The following is a 19,320-nucleotide window of genomic DNA, read 5'->3' as shown; positions in this document are numbered from 1 at the left end:
TTTAAGGAGGCAGAATTGGTAGAACTTGCCAATGTGAAATAAATGCAAACATAAATCTTAAGGATCAAATAGAATTAACACTGAATGGGAGAATAAGAACTGGTAATAATTTAGAGCAATTTCATATGTTTCCAAGCTTTATATCATCTGCAGTTTTAATAAGATGATTCTCTCTGTCCTGCCAAGCACCTCTTCCTTTTAAACGTCTTTTTTCTAATATTGCTTTATTGATCCAGAGTCTTTAATGACTCTCTCCTCGCTAATGCACCAAGCCTAAACTCTGCTTGCTTTAAAGGCTCTTATAGGTGGATCAGCCCTTCCCATCAGCTCCACCTGGCCGTGGTCCAGCCGGCTGCCTCATCCTCCCCGCACAGATCTTGCTCACTCCTCCTTCTAGCACTCTGGCCACCTTCTTGCCCCAGGCAGTCCTACCCCCACGGATATCTCAGGGACCATTCAATGCTCAGCTTCATGAAATCCTGCCTCCCTGGTCCATGCCTCCCTGTGCCCTCTGATCTCCTGAAGCATTCATAGTTAACAGCATCCAATTTAGCATTTAATTATATATGCGCATCTAACATAATTTACTATTGTTTTAATGTGTGTTAGTCATGTTTCCCCCAACTAGATTATAAATTTATTGGGGGGTAGGAACCATCATTTATCCTTCTTTATAAGTCCTGGAAGCAGATTGTGCTCAAATCCTGGCTCTCCTGCTTGCCAGCTATGGGACACCAGGCAGATGGCTTACCTTCTCTATACCTTAGTTACTAAAATTTAAAATGGAGCTAATAAAAATACCTATCTCATAGGAGTGGCTATACACCTAGATGCAACAACTCATACACAGTGCTCAGCAGATACCTGGCACGTTATAAGAACTCAGTAAACATTAGCTAATACTGTTACCCCACATTGCTTAGCATATCATTGAACACTGAATACATGCCCCCAAATTAAGTTTTGCTGATTTAGTGGGTTAGACACAAATCTCTTTAATATGTCTAGGAGATTCAGAATCTCTTGAGACTAGAACATGTGTATTTGTATGGACAATAATTATTTTTAAACATTTATCAACATAATGTTTCCTCCCAAATTTGGGAGATCATCTTATCATTGTCCTGCATGTATTCCCTTGCCTGGGTCCTGGTGTCCAGATGAAGAAATCAAGAGGCTAATCTCCCTCATCTCCCAAGGAAACAGGGAATGGATATTCAATGTCAAGATTGACCTCAGATGCCTGGAGTATTCTGGGGGCCAAATACCCATCTCCTCAAGGAAAGAGGCATATAAATGTCTGTATTGGCCTGTTGGTAGTTGAGGCGACGGCATGTCTAGTGGAAGGCAAGACAATGATAAAGGTGAGAAGAAGGTAATTAAAGACCTGAGGCTGAGCTCTAGACACACACTGTTATTATATTTTATATTATACCAATTACGAGGCATGGCCCTCCCCCCAAATATTCCACAAGCTAAATAGCTTCAACCAGCTTATTTGGAAGACCCAAAATCCCATGGGCTGCACCCTGGTGAAATCCTTGGGTCTCATGGTACTGGGGAGAAAAAAGCACTGCTGGAGGGGAGGAATGGGAGAATACAGCAGCTGATACTACGGGATGGTCCTGGGCCATCTGTAGGATCCATACCATAAAAGATCACAGAACGTGAATTGCATTATAAAGCAATTCTCTGGGGTTTTTCTTCCTCTTTTACATGTAAGTTTCATATTTTCCAAATGAAAGATCTGAGATCTTTTGAATAGAAGATCTTTCAAATGAAAAATGAATTGGTTGAAAAACATAGTTGATTTGCTTGACATTGTGAAGATACAAGACACAGAAGCTAGAAGGAAGTTGCACTGAATCACAATCCCAACAGCTGACTATTCCCTTTGTCCAAAGCTCTTAAAGTGATGAATGAGAGGTCAAAGCTATCCGGTGGGAATCAGATGCAGACATGGTGGGAAGTCAAGGGTGTCGTGAGAACAGTGAGTACACCTAGTTTCCAGCCTGTTTCTGCCATCACCTGGCTCTGCCTCTTTGGACAAGTCACTTTTCTGGTCCAAAGTTTCCCATCAGTAAGATGACCAGTGAGAGATAGGAAGATTATCTCTAAAGCTCCTTCCAGCCCTGACAGTCTATGGTTTGGCTGAATCTAAGAAAATCTATGAATTATTCTCCATTTTGGATTACTATTTCCCTACAAGATCCATCTTTTCCTCTCCCCGATCTTTCCCTCTTCCTTCCACCCCAGTCATCCCAGCATGCACACCCTGTCCCTTTCTCCTTCTGACCTTCATTTTGGAATCTGAAAAACATTCCCAAACTTAAAACTATTGGTTACAATGATGTGTTCCTTAGATTTCCCATCCCCCACCCCTGCTGGAGGTGTTTAGGAGGCATTTGCTTAAAACTTGAATTTGAATTTGTACTTGCAAAGGAAGAGGAAGGAAGCTGATACTGAACTCCTGGCCATGCAGAGCCATCTCGAGGCAGTTTTCCTATACGAGCTGAACACTAGTTCCATGTAAAGCTAATGAATATATGGCTTCTCCATGTCCCTTCAAATGGTACCTTAGAATTAGGATGGCCCTAAAGTCTCCATGATTGTTCCAGATCACACTGGGTCTTTCACTACGGTCCTCTGATATAATTTCTGAGCAAGCAGTCAGCATAAAAAAGGACTAGGTCAGCTCTCTTTGTGTCAGTCCTTGGCAGCACAGCTCCTCTGGGATGTGTCTCCTGGCATCCACCCAGCTAGCTATCAACAATAAAAGCTTCTCTTTGTGCTTCCAGTAAGTCATAAATAAATCTCCTCAATCCCACCTGTTTTCTGAGAAGAGCTTCAAATGCATCCTTTATCTGAGGTTAAAAAAGAGAGAAAGAGAGGCACAATTGCTGCTTTGGGAAAATAGTTTTTACATGTCCACTGAAGCCATGGCCCATTTTCATAGTACCTTACTCCCAAACATTTAGATGTGTCATTTGGGTTCCAGTCCCTTTAGCTGCCAGGTTCTGAGACTGGGCTGCTCTTCCAACTTAGGCTAACTGCCTTTTCTGAAGCAGCTCAGCCCTAAGCCATCCTCCTGCTACCCTCCTGAGGATGGCAAGTGTGAGTTGCGGAGGGCTAGCTACCTGAGCAGGGAAGGCACGTCCTCCGAGAGGGCAACAGCACCCAACAAGCAGCAGGGCAATGGTTTACCTAGCTGTGGCTTCAGACATCCTAATAACTTTCCCCGAAAGTTGAGAGGCCTAGGTCTGTCGGCTTCTGAGAAAGTACCAGGCACCAGGCCGATGCTAAAAGAAGAAGAAAATAGAATTTCTGTTTAGTGAAACAAGAAAACAGCCAATCTCACTTACAGCCCAAACAGTCAGATTCCTTGAACACCTCTCGTCCAAAAACCTCCTCTGAAACATTAAGCCTCATATTGCTGTTCTGAGGTAAACATTAATCCTATTTTCCAGAAAGATGTAGAATGAGGTCAAGCACATTATTTCCTACCGCAGTCAATGTTGGAATTAAAGAAACCTGCTGACTCCATTCTCAAAACTACAGAAATTAGTCACTTCAGCTGATCCATTGTTGAGTTCAGATGAACAACATGTTTCCTGGGCATGAAAAATGGAACTATGGATTTTTTTTCCTTCTGTCACATTTCATTGACCATATCTAATAAATTAACAACAATTCCTTGGTCCATATTCAGATTTCCCTGATTATCTCAAAAATTTTGTTTTATTTTTTCAAAATTTTATTTTTATAATTGGTTTGTTTTAATTAGGATCCAGACAAAGGGAACACATTATTTTGGTTATGTCTTTTATCTCTTTTAATCCAAAACCATTCCCTTTCTCTTTTATCCCCAGACCATTGTCTTGCTGAATAATTAAAAGAAAAATAAATTAAGAGAATGAGCCATTCTTTTTTTTTTTTTTTTTTTTTTTTTTTTAGCTAGAGAGTGAGTTGAAGTATGCCCTCACACGTGGGCAGGGAGGAGAGAGAGAAAGAAAATCTTTTTTTTTTTTTTATTTTGTTTATTTATTTGACAGACAGAGTAGGTAGAGAGGCAGGCAGAGAGAGAGGAAGAAGCAGGCTCCCTGCTAAGCAGAGAGCCCAATGTGGGGCTTGATCCCAGGACCTTGGGATCATGACCTGAGCTGAAGGCAGAGGCTTTAACCCACTGAGTCAACCAGGTGCCCCAAGAGAAAGAAAATACTAAGCAGGCTCCAAACTCAGCACTTAGCCCCATGTGGGGCTAGATGTCACAACCTTGAGGTCATGACCTGAGCCAAAATCAAGAGTCAGATGTTTAACCAACTGAGCCACCCAGGCACCCCTTAGCCATTCTTTACTTGCTTCTTAGTGGTTTATTTAACTTACTCCTCTATTCCCCACATTTCCTGTAAATTAGAAGTTAGCTCTAATGCTTGATTAGATTCAGGTTCAAGGATCTGTCATAGGTAGCACTGTATGCTTCACACTGCATCACATTAGAGGATACAACTGCTGGTTATCCAAGGTTATCTTAGTGATGCTAAAACTCATGGGTAGGTTCGGGTTGTGACAGCTTAACTTTATTTTTTTGTCACAAAGGTCCACGATCAAATGGTTTCACAAATGTGTTTAAAAAAGAGTTAGTATCTATTCTTCTCTAACTATTCTAAATAATATAAGAGGAAGGAAAACTTTGAAATTCATGCTATGAGCCCACTATCACCTTGATACCAAAGCCAGATAAAAAAACCACAAAGAGAGAACTACAGGACAATATCTTGGACAAACATAGATGCAAAAATCCTTAACAAAATACTAGCAATCTAAATCCAGCAATATATTTTTTAAAAAATCATTAATTAAAAAAAAAACCTGAGCCACCTGCGTGGCTTAGTCAGTTAAGCATCTGACTCTTCATTTTGGCTCAGATCATGATCTCATGTGTTGTGAGATTCAGTCCTATGCTGGGCCTGCACTGGGTGTGGAGCCTGCTTACGATTCTCTCTTTCTCCTCCCCCTCTGCCTCTCACTCCCCTTCTCCCTCTTGCCCTTTCTAAAAAAAAAAAAAAAAATTCATCATGATCAAATGGGATTTATTCCTAGGATGCAAGGTGGTTCTATTTTCACAAATCTATCAATGTGATATATCACATCACTATGAGAAAGGACAAAAATCATATGATTATTTCAATATATGTGAAAAAAATTTGACAAAGCAAAATATCCATTCGTGATAAAAATCCTCAATGAAGCAGGTCTAGAGGGAATGCATCTCAACATGATAAAGGCCATAGATGAAAGACCCACAGCAAACATCCTACTCAACTGGGAAAAACTGAGAGCTTTCCCCCTAAGGTCAGGAACAAGACAAGGATGTCAACTCTCATCACTTTCATTCAACATAGTACTAGAAGTCCTAGCCATGGATATCCAAGAACAAAAAGAAATAAAAAGGGCTCCTGGGTGGCTCAGTGGGTTAAGCCTCTGCCTTCAGCTCAGGTCATGATCCCAGGGTCCTTGGATCAAGCCCCGCATTGGGCTCTCTGCTCAGTGGGGAGCCTGCTTCCCCCTCTCTCTCTGCCTGCCTCTCTGCCTCTTGTGATCTCCCTCTGTCCAATAAATAAATAAAATCTTCAAAAAAAAAGTAATAAAAAGACATTCCAAATTGGTTAGGAAGAAGTAACACTTCCACTATTTGCAGATGACATGATACTATATATAGAAAACCCTAAAGACTCCACCAAAAAACTACTAGAACTGATAAATGAGTTCAGTAATGTCGAAAGATATAAAATCAATGTACAGAAATCTGTTGAATTTTTATACAGTAACATTAAGCAACAGAAAGAGAAATTAAGAAAACAATCCCAGTTATTATTATAACAAAAGTAGTAAAGTACCTAGGAAAAAACTTAACCAAAGAGGTAAAAGACCTATACTCTGAAAACTATAAGACATAAATGAAAGAAACTGAAGATAACACGAAGAAATGGAAAAACATTCTATGCTCTTGGGTTGGAAGAAAAAAAAATGTTGTTAAAATGTCTATACTACCCAAAGCAACCTACCGATTTAATGCAATCGTTACCAAAATACCAAAAGCATTTTTCACAGAACTAGAACAAACAATTCTAAAATTTGTGTGAAACCAGAAAAGACCCTGGAGAGCCAAAGCAATCTGGAAAAAGAAAAACAAAACTGGAGGTACACAAATCAGGACTTCCAGTTGTATTACAAAGCTGTAGTAATAAGATAAACTGCAGTACTGCAAAAATAGACACATAGATCAATGGAACAAAATAGAAAACCCAGAAATGAACCTCTAATTATATGGCCAAGTAATTTGACAAAGGAAGAAAGACTATCCAGTGGGAAAAAGACAGTGTCTTTAACAAATGGTGTTGAGGGGCGCCTGGGTGGCTCAGTGGGTTAAGCCGCTGCCTTCGGCTCAGGTCATGATCTCAGGGTCCTGGGATCGAGTCCCGCATCAGGCTCTCTGCTCAGCAGGGAGTCTGCTTCCCTCTCTCTCTCTCTCTCTGCCTGCCTATCTACTTGTGATTTCTCTCTGTCAAATAAATAAAATCTTTAAAAAAAAAAAAAACAAATGGTGTTGAGAAAACTGGATAGCCACATGCAAAAGAATGAAAATGGACCACTTTCTTACATCATACAAAAGAAGAAACCCCAAACGGATTAAAGACCTAAATGTGAGATTTGACACCATAAAAATCCTAGAAGAGAGGACAAGCAGTAATTTCTCTGACATCAGCCATTGCAACATTTTTCTAGATGTCTCCTGAGGCAAGGAAAATAAAAGCAAAACCAAACTATTGGAACTACATCAAAATAAAAAGCTTCTGCACAGCAAAAGGAACAATCAACAAAATTAAAAGATAACATACTGAATGGGAGAAGTATTTGCAAATTACATCTGATAAAGGGTTCATATCCAAAATATATAAAAAAAATCAAAACTCAAACCCTCAAAACAAATAATCTAAATAAAAAATGGGCAGAAGACATGAACACACATTTTTCAAAGACATACAGATGGCTGACAGACACATGGAAAGATGTTCAACATCACCCATCATCAGGGAAATGCAAATCAAAACCACAATGAGACACTACCTCACACCTGTCCAAATGGCTAAAATCAAAAACACAAAAAACAAAAATGTGTTGGTGAGGATGTGGAGAAAAAGAAACACTTCTGCACTGTTGGTGGGAATGCAAACTGGTACAGCCACTGTGGAAAAGAGTATGGCGATTCCTCAAAAAGTTAAAAACAGGGGCGTCTGGGTGGCTCAGTCATTGAGTATCCTCCTTTGGTTCAGGTCATGATTCCAGCATCCTGGGATCAAGCCCTGCATCAGGCTTCCTGCTAAGCAGGGAGCCTGCTTCTCCCTCTCCAGCTCCCCTGCTTGTGTTCTCTCTCTCACTATCTCTCCCTATCATAAATAAATAAAATCTTTAACAACAACAACAACAACAAAATTTAAAAATAGAACTACCACACAATCCAGTAATCACACTACTGGATATTTAACCCCAAAATACAAAAACACTAATTCAAAGAGATACATGCACCCCTATGTTTATAGCAACATTATTTACAATAGCCAAATTATGGAAACAGCCCAAGTGTTCATCAATAGATGAATGGATAAAGATGTGGTATATATACATAATGGAACACTATACAGCCATGAAAAGGAAGGAAATCTTGCCATTTGCAACAACAATGGATGGAGCTTGAGAGTATTATGCTAAGTGAAATAAGTCAGTCAGAGAAAGACAAATACCATATGATTCACTCATACGTGGAATTTAAGAAATAAAACAAATGAGCAAAAATAAAAAGAGAGACATACAGACAAATCAAGAAACAGACTTCCATTTTTAAAACATTTTATCTATGTATTTGTCAGAGAGAGAGCACACAAGCAGGGACAGCAGCAGGCAGAGAGAGAAGCAGGCTCCCCGTTGAGCAAGGAGCCGATGCGGAACTGGGATCATAACCCAAGCCGAAAGCAGATGCCTAACCAACTGAGCCACCCAGGCACCCCAAAACACACTCTTTTTTTTTTTTTAAAGATTTTATTTATTCATTTGACAGAGAGAGATCACAAGTAGGCAGAGAGGCAGGCAGAGAGAGAGAGAGGAGGAAGCAGGCTCCCTGCTGAGCAGAGCGCCCGATGCGGGACTCAATCCCAGGACCCTGAGATCATGACCTGAGCCGAAGGCAGCGGCTTAACCCACTGAACCACCCAGGCGCCCCCCCAAAACACACTCTTAACTATAGAGAACAAACTGATGGTTACCAGAAGGGAGGTAGGTGGGGGGAATGGGTGAACTATGGGATGGAGATTAAAGAGAACACTTGTCATCATGAGGACTGACTCATCATGTATAGAGCTGCTGAATTACTGTATTGTACACCGGACACTAATATAACACTTTATGTTAACTATACTGGAATCAAAATTAAAAATATAATTTAAAAAAAAGTTATTCTTCTCCTCCCCTTCATATTGTATTCCTTGGAAGGAAGCTATTATGCACAACCCACACTTAAGGAGTGGTAAATTACACTCCATCTTGTTAAGGCTGTGTATCTACATAAATTATTTGAAATTCTCCTGCATGAGAGCTTTGTCAATTCACCTCCACTAATTAATTAACTGATATCAGTTAATTAATTAATGATTAACTGATATCAGTATGTACTCATAAATATTTTATATTCCAGGTTATTTTTTTTTAAAGATTTTATTTATTTATCAGAGAGAGAGAGGGAGAGAGCGCAAGCACAGGCAGACAGAATGGCAGGCAGAGGTAGAGGGAGAAGCAGGCTCCCTGCTGAGCAAGAAGCCCGATGTGGGACTCGATCCCAGGATGCTGGGATCATGACCTGAGCCGAAGGCAGCTGATTAACCAACTAAGCCACCCCGGCGTCCCTATATTCCAGGTTTTAATTTAGTACTACTTCATTTATTTGTTGCTGAAACTGCACCGGCTTTGACCATTGGGCTCTTTTCAATTGGCTCCTGGATCCCTTTGACATACCTCATCACTCTGGGGTTTTTCGAGCACTTCATTATTTTCTGGCACTATAAGCTGCTCCAGGAATATCTTGGATATTTCTTGCCTTACTTCTAGAGTCAGTCACTGCTCCAAGGAGCTCCGGTTCCTTTTATTGGAAAAATTTTATTAGAAACACAAGGTAGGTCAGGGGGCCCAGCTGGCTAAGTTGGTGGAGTATGCGACTCTTGATCTTGAGGTTGTGAGTTCGAGCTCCACAGTGGGTGTAGAGATTACTTTAGAATAAAATCTTAAGGGTACTTGGGTGGCTCAGTGGGTTAAGGCCTCTGCCTTCAGCTCGGGTCGTGATCCTGCGGTGCTGGGATTGAGCCCCATATGGGGTGGGGGGCGGGTCTCTGCTCTGTAGGGGGCCTACTTCCTCCTCTCTCTGCCTGCCTCTCTGCCCACTTGTGATCTCTGTCTGTCAAATAAATAAATAAAATCTTTAAAAAAAAAGAATAAAATCTTTTAAAAAAGAAAGATAAAGAAAAGAAGGAAGAAAAAAAAAGAAAAGAAGGAAGGAAGGGGAAAGGAAAAAGAAAAGAAAAGAGAAAAAAGAGAAGACAAAAGAAAAGAGAAAAAAGAAAAGAAAGGAAAAGAAAAGAAATTTAGATTGGGGGCACTTGGCTGCCTCAGTCAGCAGAGCATGTGACTCTCCATCTCAGAGTCATGAGTTCAAGTCCCATAATGGAGGTAGAGTTTACTGAAAGAAAGAAAGAAAGAAAGGAAACTTAAGATTGGGGTGCTGTTGCTGTTGGGATGTCATTGGTTCTACACATTTTCAGCCGGCAGAGAAAAGAAATACATGGTACGTATACTAGTTTGTGCATATACACACATATTTATTAGTATTTTATATGTAACTATTAAATGTATATTAAGCTAAAGAGGGGTTCTTACTGATGCCTCCAACTTGAATCCATTATCACATTCTAACTTGCTTCTCTTGCTTGTATGTAACCTGCAACTCCAACAGTAAGAAGGAAACTTGGCTCCCACCACCCACCATCCATTATACTTAATGGTTTAGTTCCAGTATAGATACATAGTGATTTCAGAACTGTTAACTTGTACCTTCCGGGGGAACAACTTTATTGCCTAGAGTACAGCACTTATCTACAGTTCTTTTCACCATTAGTCTTATAGATTCCCTTCATTTCCAAAGTTAGTTGGATGAGCACTGTTTCTCCCTATCCTCTCCAGTGAGGTTTTTCATACATTTGTAATGCAGTTGGGTTCTTTTATTACATTCTATCCTGAGATGCCCTAACCTCCTAAATGACTTGAGAATTGTTTGTTTGTTTGTTTTATTTTTTGAGAATAGTTTTTAAAACTCACTATCTTGGGGCTAAAGGAGCTCTTTGCTACTGGGATATTATTATTATTTCTATCCAGTGAACAGAACCAGGCAATAATTTTTTTCAGGGCTATAATCTTTTTTTTTAAGAAGCTTTATTTACATGTAATTAATGTACCATACAATTCACCCAGTTAAAAATGCACAATTTAATGGTTATGAGTGGGTTCATAGAGTTGTGCAACCATCACCATAATCAATTTTAGATTACTTTCATCACCCCACTAAGAAATCCTGTACACATTAGCAGTCACTCCCCATTTTCTCCAACTTCTTCCCACAAACCTTCTCTACGCCAGCCCCAGGCAACTACCAATTTACTTTATGTCTCTATGAATTTGCCTATTTTACATAAACGAAATCATACAAGATGTGGTTTTTATGTCCAGCTTCTTTCACTTAGCAACATGATTTCAATGTTCATCTCTAGAGTCAAACAAAGAAACAGACTCTTAAATACGGAGAACAAACTGATGGTTACCAGACGGGAGGTGGATAAGGGAATGCATGAAATAGGAGAGGAAAATTAAGAGTAAACTTATCATGATGAGCACTCACAAATGCCCAGAAACATCAATCACTATATTACACACCTAAAACCAATATAACACTGTATGTTAACTATACTGGAATTAAAATTAAAAACAATAAAAAATCTTTATTCTTGTGGAGTCACAAACTACCTATAGGTAGATAGATAGATAACCTTCAGGTAGCATAAATGCTATATAGGAATATGCTTAAGGGGTGCCTGGTGCTATATAGGAATATGCTTAACTGAGCCTGGGTGGCTCAGTCAGTTAAGCCTCTGGTTTTGGCTCATTTCATGATTTCAGGGCCCAGAGCTGGGCTCCACACTCAACACAGAGTCAGCTTAAGACTATCTCTTCCTTTGGCCCTCCCCCACCAAACTCACACATGCACACACTCAAATAAATAAATAAATCTTTTTAAAAAAAGAATATGAATAAGGCCGAGAGGAGGGTAATATGTGGAAATGGCTCAAGATGCTTCTTGGATAAGTAAGTGTTGACAGACTCAAAAAAAAAAAAAAAGTTCATCTCTATTGTGACATATACACCATTCCTTTTTTCTTGTTCAATAATATTCCTCTATAAGGATAGACAGTAGTTTATTTGTTCATTCATCAGTTGACGAACATTTGGGTTGTTTCTATTCTTTGGCTATTATGAACATTTGTCTACAGGATTTTATGTGGACATATATTTTCTTTTCTTGGGTATATAACTAGGAGTGGAATTGCTGAGTCCTATGCTAACTTTGTGTTGAACATTTTGAAGAATGGTCAAACTGTTTTCCAAAGTGGCTGTGCCATTTAACAGTCCCATGAGCAGTGTAAAAGGATTCCAATTTCTCCACATCCTCATCAACACTTGTTATTATCTATGTTTTTATTTTATTTTTTTTTAAGATTTTATTTATTTATGTGACAGACAGAGATTACAAGCAGGCAGAGAGGCAGGCAGAGAGAGAGGAGGAAGCAGGCTCCCCGCTGAGCAGAGAGCCCGATGTGGGGCTCGATCCCAGGACTCTGAGATCATGACCTGAGCCGAAGGCAGCGGCTTAACCCACTGAGCCACCCAGGCGCCCCTATCTATGTTTTTATTATAGCCATTCCAGCAGGGGTGATAGAGCTTCAAGTGTTTGTTTTTTGTTTTGTTTTGTTTTTTTAAAGATTTTATTTATTTATTTGACAGAGAGAGAGAGAGAGCATGTACAAGCAGGAGCAGCAGGAGAAGGAGAAGCAGGCTCCCCACAGAGAAGGAAGCACAATGCAGGGCTCCATCCTAGGACGCTGGGATCATAACCTGAGCAGAAGGCAGACGCTTAACCAACTGAGCCACCCAGGAGCACCCAGGCATTTGTTTTTAATTGTTGATTCTTCTTATTTTTATGCTCTTTTCCCAAAACATCTTCTACAGTAGGTAAATTTCATTTGATGATGACAGTTAATTATTGATAAAGAGCTCTGAAATGGTGGAAAGAGAATGAAACCTAAATGTAGATATACTTGGCAGGGCAGGGGGGAGGCGAGGTGTGCGGCTGGCTCAGTCAGAAGAGCATGCAACTCTTGATCTTGGAGTCATGATTTCAAGCCCCATGTTGAGTATATAGATTATTTTAAAAAATCAACTTAAAAAGGGGGGCTACAGTGCCTGGCTGAATTAGAAGGGCATGCTGCTTTTGATCTTGGGGTTGTGAGTTTGAGCCTCACGTTGGGTGTAGAGATTACCTCAGTAAATAAACTTTAAAAAATACATAAATCTAGATATGTTTAAGTTCAAGACCTCAGTTTTTCTCTTATTACGTGTATAAAATGAAAACAGTATCTGTCCCACATGGTTGATGAGCAGATTAAATGAGATATCAGATGTGAAAGTTCTCTGTAAACTCTAATGCACTACACAAATATCATCATTGCTAGCTGTGCAGGGTGGTGAAAACAAGCTTGTCTAATGATGCTCCTTCATATGATGCTGCATAGATTTTCAGCTCCTAAAGGAATGAAACCATATATTAATCTTTGAGTTAGTATGCAGCACATGCTTGTGCCTACCACCATCTCCTTTACTTAAACTCTCAAGGAACACTCAGAACCATGGACAGGAATCATTTGCTGGACTTTTCCTCAAGATTCACTTTATTACTGCCTTCTCAGTTCATTAGAACTTCTGTAGGCAGGAACTCTCCTGGGTCTCTAACTTGCTTGCTTCATGTCTTCTCTTCTTGTTTCAACCATTTGGATTTAGCAATTCAGCTTTAGAATGCAGTAACCTGAGCACCACTAGCCTGGACACTTGATACACCATTACATCTGGCTATTGACCCATGACTCTCCATACTCTTCATCTCACCTCTGCCCAGCCTGGACATGTAGGATGTCCTAATTGTATCATCTGAGGAGGGACACTAGTCACTCATGTCCTGTCAAATCCTGAAAGTCTTCCTCTAAAACTCTCCCATTATATTCTTTCTTTTCATTTTCACTGCCATCAACCCAGCCCAGACTTCCATGGCTTCTTGCATCTTTTTAAATCATATGTCCCTCGAAAGTGACTTTGCCACTAGACCATAGGGTAATTGGAAAGAAAACAGAATACTGTGGCTTCTAAAGTGGAATACCAGGGGGCATCTGGGTGGTACAGTTGGTTAAGAGTCTGACTCTTGGTTTCAGCTCAAGTCACAATCTCAGAGTCATGAGATCAAGCCCCAGTGGGCTCCCCACTCAGCACAGAGTCTGCTTGCAATTCTCTCTCCCTCTGCCCTTCCCCTCTGCTTTCAATCTCTCTCTCTTTCAAATTAATTAATAAATCTTAAAGAAATAAAATAAACTAGGACACCAGTAGTTAACCAAACCATGGAATGGGGCCACATTTATAAAAATTTACTACAGTGAATTTCAAACAGTAGGTTTACTGTTCATTAGTATGTCAATAAATCAATTTAGTGAATTGCGACCAGTATTTTTAAAATGAAATAGACTAGGATAGAAAATATCAGAAAATATTATGCATAGTAAGAATATTATTTTGTTTGAGGCATATAATATGAACACAAATGTATTTTTTACAATGGGTCAAGGAAACCTTTATATGTTCTGTTAAAAAATTATTAGAAATAACCTAAGTGTTAGGGTACCTGGACGGCTCGTTCAGTTAAGGATCTGCCTTCGGCTCAGATCATGATCCTAGGGTCCTGGGATTGAGTCCCACATCAGGCTCCCTGCTCAGCATGGAGTCTGCTTCTCCCTCTCTCTGCCACTCCCTCTCTCTTTCTCTGAAATAAATAAAATCTTAAGGGCCACCTGGGTGGCTCAGTCATTAAGCATCTGCCTTTGGCTCCGGTCATGATCCCAGGGTCCTGGGATGGAGCCCTGCATCAGGCTCCCTGCTCTGTGGGAAGCCTGCTTCTCCCTCTCCCATTTCCCCTGCTTGTGCTCCTTCTCTCACTATCTCTCTCTCTTTCAAATAAATAAATAAAATCTTTAAAAAAAATAAAAAGAAGGAAGAAAGAAAGTACCTAAGTGTTAAGCTTGATCTATGGTTAGTATGAAAAATATACTGGAGGGGCACCCCAGTGGCTCAGACAGTTAAGCATCTTCCTTTGACTTAGGTCCTGATCTCTGGGTTCTGTTGTCTAGCCTCTCATCAGGCTCCCTGCTCAGTGGGAAGCCTGTTTCTTCCTTCCCCTCTACCCCTCTCTCCACTCATGTGCACTCTTTCTCTCTCTCTCAAATAAATAAAATCTTTTTTTTTTTGGAAAGATTTTATTTATTTGACAGAGAGAGATCACAAGTAGGCAGAGAGGCAGGAAGAGAGAGGGGGAAAAGCAGACTCCCCACTGAGCAGAGAGCCCAATGCGGGGCTCGATGCGGGGTTCGATCCCAGGACCTTAAGAACATGAACTGAGCCAAAGTCAGAGGCTTTAATCCACTGAGCCACCCAGTCACCCCTAAAATCTGTTTTTTTGTTTTGTTTTGTTTTTGTTTTTGTTTTTTTTAAGTATACTGGAGGAGGCTACAAAGGATTAGAACTCAGACTTTTGGGTTTGAACTCTGGCTCTGTTACTTACTTGGTGACCTTCAGCAACTTACTTAAACATTTTGTGCCTTGATTTTATCATCTATAAAATGGGCATAATTATAGTACCTATCTCTGAGAGTTATAATAAGGAATAAATGAGTTAACACAAGTAAACCCAAGTACAATGCCTAGAACAGATCACAGCAGTAAACTAAGAAATGTTAGCTATAATTATAAATATTCTCAAATCTCTTGGCAATAGAAATTATATTTTTAAATCCCATTTTTCAAAAATTATCATTCCAGGTTAGGTCATAAGCCTTCTCACACATACAGACAAGGTCTATGATCTGTAGATTTCATTAAAGACTCTTTGGGTAACCACCTCAGAATCCAAAAGCTTCCAATAGTTGCTATGATGAGAAAACTATGCTGTCCTTGCAACCTGTTTTATACTTCTATCTATGACGCTGCCAGATATACCCCATGTGCTGAGAAGTGGTGGGTCATACAAGAGAATGTCCTGTGTTAAATGGTAAACATAATTTCTACCAAGTCCTGTGTTTGAGGGCACTCATTTAATAAAACTTGTAGTAGTCTACATCACTGAGCAGATGACTTCCTTCACTTATACAACATGAGAATCCAGCAACATGATACCCACTGCCACAACGGTGGACTATGTTTCCCTGAAGTTATACTGCTAGTACATTGGTCCTTGAGAACTCCTCTCCTAGTAGTTTGACTGGCTCTGAGAGAGAGAGGTTAAAAAAAAAAAAAAGAAGAAAGCCCTGGTTTGTAGCATTGGCCAATTTCCATGGTGTAAACACTCCCACCATGACCAGTTTCAAGCCACCAATGTGATGTCACTGAATACAGAATTGGAAAGAGGAGGTTACAGTCTATGTGTTAGAGCAGGCCCCAGTACACCACCCACATGGGACTATTTCAGGTTTTCTGTCCAGTGTGTATGTAAGAATGAAAGCGTTTTTAACTAATTCAGTGGGCTTTTTGGTTATGCAAAGGAAAAGGAAATATTTTACTTTAAAATGGAGATTTTGAGACAATGTGACTCCAAGGCACTGATCAGAGCTCTGGATAATGTAAACTGTGACAGTTTTCCAACCCGGTTCTTTTGCAAAAGCATTCTTTTCCAAATTAGAATTCAGATCACACAGTCCCTAAAAATGATCTCTTGTTCTTATTAGATAAGGAAATGAAAAGAGGAGATCAGATAAATGCAGAAAGGCTGTCGGGACAAGTCTTTGCCTCAGACCGGGCTGATATTGCAGAACCCAATCTGAAACATCCATCTAAAGACCCCATGGAATGTTATTATACACTGGATAACCTAGATTTGGGGAAATGCAAGGATGGGGCAATGAAGGGTTCTGGCAGATGGGTTGAGGCCTTTGTGGAAAAGTCAACCCCAGAAGAGGCAGACATTCTGAGTCTCAACTACCCCATAAGGGGACAGAGAGACCCCGGGACCCATACTCTCCACCTTGACACATAGGTGATGTCCTACACAATTTATTCCTATAAAAAAAATTCTCTATTAAACTGTATGCATAGAGCAGTGGTTCAAAGTCAAACACCAGAGACAGATTGATCTAGGTTTGAATTTTCGTTTTGTAACTCATTAACTGTGAGAGACCTTGGGCATATTATGTAACTTCTCTGGACCTCAGTTTCCTCAACGGAGGAATAAAGCAAATATAATTGTAACTATCCACAAGAATTATTTTGAGGATTAGATTAGATAATATAGCAGTTAGCCTTGAACAGGTGCTCAAAAATTAGTAATAATCATAATAACTATCTCTTCAAGCCTGCTTTTGGCAGCTAGATGCCTGATGGAAGGAGATAATTTATGTCATCTTGGCATCAATCTTTTCTAAATCTCAGCCCAGATTTGCAACTGTTTCCAGGTAAGTTCAAAGTTCTAACTGTCTACACCTAGGTAAGAAATACACAGGAAGCAAAATTTTAAGGTGTGTGTTTGTACAAAATGACGTGAGTAGTGGGTTGTACAGATCGGTGAAGCTCACCTAAGAGCCAATGTTTAATGTCAAGAGATGATGTAGGTTATTTCTGGGGGTGGTCCTGACACGGATCTTTATCAGAGTCTCTGGAGTCCTATTGGAAATGGTACCATCATTTGCACCATGACTTCTGTGGTCACTAAGGTGATCTCAAGCTGTCAAATAAACATGATGGGACCTCAGAAATGGAAGTCATCTAAATCTGATGAAATCTTTCTTGTCTGTGTCCCTCTTTCAGACTGTTAGGCATTTAGTTAAAGCTGGTGACACCAGAATATAACTTTTACTTTAATTAAACCGTTCTTCAGTGTTCTCTCAGTGCCCTGTGCTGAAAGAACAGGCATTCATGGAGAGGATATTGAGGATGAACTATTGGTGTGAAGTCTCCATTTGACACTGATTTTCACTGAACACAAGACAGACTGTTTGCAGCAGGACCATTGGGGATAATGGGTGCTGGGTTTTGTGCAATGATTTTTATCTCTGGTGTTTCTGGCACTGATTAAGGTTTCAGGCAAACAGAGGCACTGAGGACCTAGCAACAATTGCTAGGGAGCTTCCTGGTTGCCAGCAACAGTAAATGCCACAGAGACACAAAGACTCAACCTTTCACATGCACACAATGAAACCTGGAGCCTGGTGTCTTATTTCAGATCCAACAGTCTTCTAGGTAGAGCACAACAGCTTCTTCTTTCCCCCTTTTATATTTGATTTTTAAACTTTTGTACAGAAACACACTGCCCAGGAGCATTAATTTGTTCAAGAACACTTACATTCTAACCTCTCTCTTAGTGCTGTCCATTTTTACTCCCCCATTTACTCCCCTGTCCATTTACTGTAATGGACATTTACAGTAATGCTGTCCATTTACTCCCAATTTTGGGGGAGAAATGGAATGAAACAGTACTGCAGATCTGATATGGCATTTTAAATAAGGTGTGACTTGTTTAATGTGTTTGTAATAAGTAATCTTCTACAAAGTTACAATCGATTTTTATCCTTCTGATAATATTCAGTAATACTATCTGAAAGATCCTCTTCTCCAGGTATAGTCTCTAATTTGTTTCTAGAAAAGGTAGAAGCATACAGAATATGAAATAGAGCACTGGCAATTTAAGGTTTTTCCATGACTCATTCAAGGAAATTGCGTAATAGCCTTTCTCTGCCAAGCTCACACACTCTTCTCAAATACCTTGCTCTTTTCCTTATTCTATTTCCCTGCCCCTGTCACTTTTTCTAACCTTTCTATATGCCATTAACTTTTCTCTCTTTTCTCCAAGGCTGTAAAACTCTCTAGGGTATAGTCATGTGTTATGCAAAGTGATAAGGGAACTGAAGTGCCCCCAAGCTTGCTAGTCTGTTTCTTAGCGACTGTATGACATGTTGCTTAGTAACATGAGGGGTGAGAGTGAAGTCTATCTCACATATCTAAAAATACTGAAATCATTTTTAAAAAATAGTGGGCTTATTGCATATACTAAAGCCAGAAACAATCTTCCACGGAAGGAACTTATTTCAGGCCATGCTATCTTGAGTAAACCTCTATATCTCTTATAATCTGTATACTAAAATAACAGGTAGCTTTTCTTATAAACAGGTAAAGAAAAAAAAAACACAGCCTTTTCTAATCCTTTCTTTTCTATACATGCATCATCAGTGTTGAAGCAGAATGAAGTGTTTCCTAAATGATCTTATAGGCTGGGCAGATGAAGAAAAACACAACCTTTCTTCTTTTCTGCACATGCATAATTGATTTTTTTAAAAAGATTTATTTACTTATTTGAGAAAGAGAGAGAGTAGGGGGAGGTCACAGGGAGAGGGAGAGAGAGAATCCTCAAGCAGACTCCCTGCTGAGCGAGGAGCCTGATTGAAGTCCAGGCTCAATCCCAGGACCCTGAGATCATGACCTGATCCAAAAGCAAGAGTCAGGTGTTAAACCAACTGAGTCACCCAGACGGTCCCATAACTGATTTTTAAATCTAAATGGAGACTGAGAATGTTTCCCAAAACACCTGTTTTTGGGAGTTGTGTCTTTTAAGATTACAATAGTCTAGAGAGTAATTCTCTGTCAACTTGTCCAATGGTTTTCAGAATTCAGAAATAACTGAATCATACCACCCAAAACTATTAAAACTTGTAAGTTCCAAAATGGTAAATATTAATTTTGAGAGAATACCATTTACTGATTTAGACCTACTAAATTAGATTTTCTGGTGACGGTACTGGGAATCAGTATTTTTAACTAGTACCCTCATTATTTCAGTGCAGTTAGGAAACACCAGTATAGAGGATG

General features: G+C 39.8%; 1 long non-coding RNA gene across 1 annotated transcript in view; it reads right to left on the bottom strand.

The window, feature by feature from the left end:
• LOC122892571 overlaps positions 1 to 19,320 on the bottom strand; it is a 43,799-nt gene that overhangs the window by 11,263 nt on the left and 13,216 nt on the right. The window contains exon 2 of the long non-coding RNA XR_006381427.1: positions 3,205 to 3,299. This is a non-coding gene — a long non-coding RNA (uncharacterized LOC122892571). The remainder of the gene's footprint in view (positions 1 to 3,204; positions 3,300 to 19,320) is intronic.

Source organism: Neovison vison, chromosome 12 (assembly GCF_020171115.1).
Source record: "Neovison vison isolate M4711 chromosome 12, ASM_NN_V1, whole genome shotgun sequence".
In the NCBI taxonomy this organism is placed as follows: Eukaryota; Metazoa; Chordata; class Mammalia; order Carnivora; family Mustelidae; genus Neogale; species Neogale vison.
The sequence above is the reverse complement of the archived record's forward strand: the minus strand, read 5'-3'. Positions and strand labels throughout refer to the sequence as shown.